Source organism: Oratosquilla oratoria, chromosome 16 (genome assembly GCF_046742065.1).
Source record: "Oratosquilla oratoria isolate Oo_2021 chromosome 16, ASM4674206v1, whole genome shotgun sequence".
NCBI classification, from domain to species: domain Eukaryota; kingdom Metazoa; phylum Arthropoda; class Malacostraca; order Stomatopoda; family Squillidae; genus Oratosquilla; species Oratosquilla oratoria.
The window spans coordinates 59,531,269-59,534,694 of record NC_134792.1 but is presented as its reverse complement, the minus strand read 5'-3'; the positions used below and the strand labels follow the sequence as shown (position 1 = coordinate 59,534,694).

Sequence of the window (3,426 nt, the reverse complement as noted above, 5' to 3'; positions counted from 1 at the left end):
TTCCTTCTCTTTCTCCTTCTCTCTCTCTTTCTCTCTCCATCTTTTCTTTTCTCCTTTCCCTTAGTCACCCCTTCCTTCTTTAGATCTCATTCCCTTTATCCACTTTTTATTCTCCCCTCACGCCCACACAAACATAAACAAACTTATACACAGAGTTCTTACGATGTTCAACTCTCACTTGATCATTTTCGTGCAACGAAGTTGAAAGTATTTCCTCCAACTTTGTTCCATATTGTCTCTTTCTTATCCTAACTATCGTCGAGATGATCTTATCCATTTCCGTGGCACCTCGATACCTCGGAGGGCTGTGCCGAAACGCTCTACCTTGACTCAAGTGCAAACCAGCAATACCCTGTCTTGAACGACTTTTTCCCTTGATTCCCCTTTACCCCGCAAATCACCTCGTTTCAACCACACTCACCCTCGGCTATAAAAATCCTTCAAGGTGGAGTAGGATATCAGAGAGAGAGACTATTCAACTGGCGTTTGGTGAGACTGCACGTCGTCATGAAGGTGAGTATTGCTTGAAAAATGCAGAAACTTTTCGTTTACTTGAGTGTGGATGTGTTTTGCGTGCAAGACGTTCTGATCATGTAACAAGTGCAAAGTGAAAACGCTAGGTGGTGTCGTCTCTAGTTTGTACACCAGTGGCGTATACCTACGGTGTTGAAATTAATTTCAGGTGTTGAAAAGGTTTCTGCTACGTGTAATACGACACTTTAGGTACTTCTCCGTTAGGAGGCATAAACAAATGTATACATCTTGAAAAGATTTAACTTTCTGAATTGGCATACATTCTTTTCAACATTTCGTCCATTTTAATACGGTTTAGAATGTTTATGAAAATCGACAAATCTATCGAACCGATGCTTTATCATTTATTTCATTACAACACGTGATATGTGCAGACAGACTAACCAAAGTAAACATCGTCATTTGCATGAAACGGCTTGCGCGTCAACATTGCCGCTGCTGCATCAACTAACCTTTGTTTCACTCTTTTCCACAGCTGCTCTACCTCCTCCTCCTCGTTGCTGTGTTTGCTGTGTCTGCTGTACTCGCCCGTCCTTTCGAGACGGCAACGTAAGAATCCTCAATGTTTTTTCATTTCGTGAAAGGTGACTTTAGGTCTTTCATAAACTCATATGCGGGAGCTACAGGTGTGACGGTCTTGGATCAGGTGTTGGACTCGTGATCGGCATTATTTACCCTCTCGGATAAGGGCTTAGAACTCCCATAATGACCGATCTATAAGTAGCTGTGTGTGCGTGTGTGTGTGTGTGAGTGTGTATGTGTGTGTGTGTTTGAGTGTGTGTGTGTGTGTGTGTGTATGTGTGCGCCGTCAGATAAATCGTGTTTACCTGGAAACTGTTGGGATGGATGGGGAGCCTGCCTGGAAGGCTGTAGACGGCTGAGAGTGACTAAGCTTTAAATATTTTTTCTACCTGACGTCAGACGACACACGATACATATTCTATTCTGGTAACGTCGGGCGATTTCTTCCAACTGGGGGTCTTACTCGGTCAAGACTCGGGGGTCTCGACCGACGAAGACCCCTCGGCTGAATGAAATCGTCTGACACTGGCCACAACAGAGTATGTTGCCAAGACAACGCTGCGGCGGGCTCGAGTCATCTCATCTAAACCGGTTCTGAATCCAGTTATGACTGGTTATTTACCTCTTTTTTTCCAGTCTCCTTATGAGATACTCTGTAAAAATTATTTTACCACAACTACTGCTACTGCTACAACATACACAATATATGCATATATACATACATACATACATACATACACATATATATATATATATATATATATATATATTATATATATATATATATATGTGTGTGTGTGTGTGTGTGTGTGTGTGTGTCTGTGTCTGTGTGTAATATATATATATGTATATATATATATATATATATATATATTTATATATATATATGTATATATATATATATATATATATATATATATATATATATATATATATATACATGTGGAATTAATAAACTCTTCTACTGGGATTCGAATAATCGTTTATGCTGCTGTTTTCTTATAAGGCAAAGAACATACCATTACACCGCAACGACCCTTCAAGATAGAAATACTTAGATCACGACATAGTCGCTCCACTGAGGCCACTCGCACAGGCGCTGTGTACTGTATTGCACCAAATCCTTTATGAAGTCTAGTGTTCCGACAAGTTTGTGTGTCATTATGACATGTGGAATTAATCAACTTTCCCACTGGGATTCGAACCCTTGCGTGTGCTGCTGCTTTCATATAAGGCAAAGGCCGTACCATTGCACCGTGACGATCCTTCAAACACCATATGTCATGATGACACACAAACTTGTCGGTGGAGCGACTGTGTCGTGATCTAAATCATTCCATTTTGACTTAGATCAAGTTTAATGCCATTGTTAATTTTAACATAATTTCTTATGTTCACTAACAGATGACCCCCTAGAGGCTGTTACATCACTTTAGAAGGAGACGCTTAGGGCTCCTTCCTACATAGGGTGTTCTCTCCTGGCGGACCGTTAGGTGCACTGGGAAAAGTGGGGTCAGATGTCACACCGGGCCAAACCCAGCCGTCCTCGTTACCAAGGGTAGATCTGGATAAGTAATCCCTTCGCAGGACGGCAGCAACAACAAAATAGGCCAGTTGGAGTCTGGATGAATGTTCCAGTTGTCGCCAGCGGACACAGGGACATGACGTCATGTATCTAAAATCCATGGCACGACTTTTTCTCTGAAGAATGTCATTTGACCATCAGGACACTCACTTGTTGGAGTCGAAGGAGTACGAGAAAAAATGAGCCCGTCCAATGAATGAGAATGTGATATATATATATATATATATATATATATATATATATATATATATATATATATATATATATATATATATACATATACATATATGACGTAAGTGGAGTAGGAAACAGGAGTCTTAGTCAGAGTTTATTCCTGACTAGTTTCATAGGTATGCTTTTTCAAAGGAAAAATCATACCTGCAAAACTAGTCAGGAATAAACTCAGACTAAGACTCCTGTGTTTCCTACTCCACTTATGTCAACCTGACAGAATGTCTCAATATATATATATATATATATATATATATATATATATATATATATATATATATACATGTTTACATGTGTTCGTGTCTGTGTGCAAGTGTGAGTACGTGCGTGCGTATGAGTGCGCTTGCACGCGTGTGTGTGTGTTTGTTTTAATTACGTGTGTGTGTCTGCACGCGCGTGCGATTACGTGTACGCAAAGACTGGAGACGGAGCCGAGAAACGCCGGCCTTGGGGTAAGGACCACTCCGCTGGGACTCCCTTCAAGGGGCTCCGAGAGTTTGGAGTCCCACTTATGACCGAGGTTGGGGAAAGCTCCTACGAGGGTCCCAACATCA

General features: G+C 41.0%; 1 long non-coding RNA gene across 1 annotated transcript; it reads left to right on the top strand.

Moving 5' to 3' along the window:
- The first annotated feature begins 354 nt into the window (after positions 1-354).
- Positions 355-2,897, top strand: LOC143033786 (uncharacterized). The gene is made up of 3 exons (XR_012967191.1): positions 355-513; positions 1,010-1,083; positions 2,461-2,897. It is a non-coding gene; the product is annotated as an uncharacterized LOC143033786 (long non-coding RNA).
- The last annotated feature ends 529 nt before the right edge of the window (positions 2,898-3,426 follow it).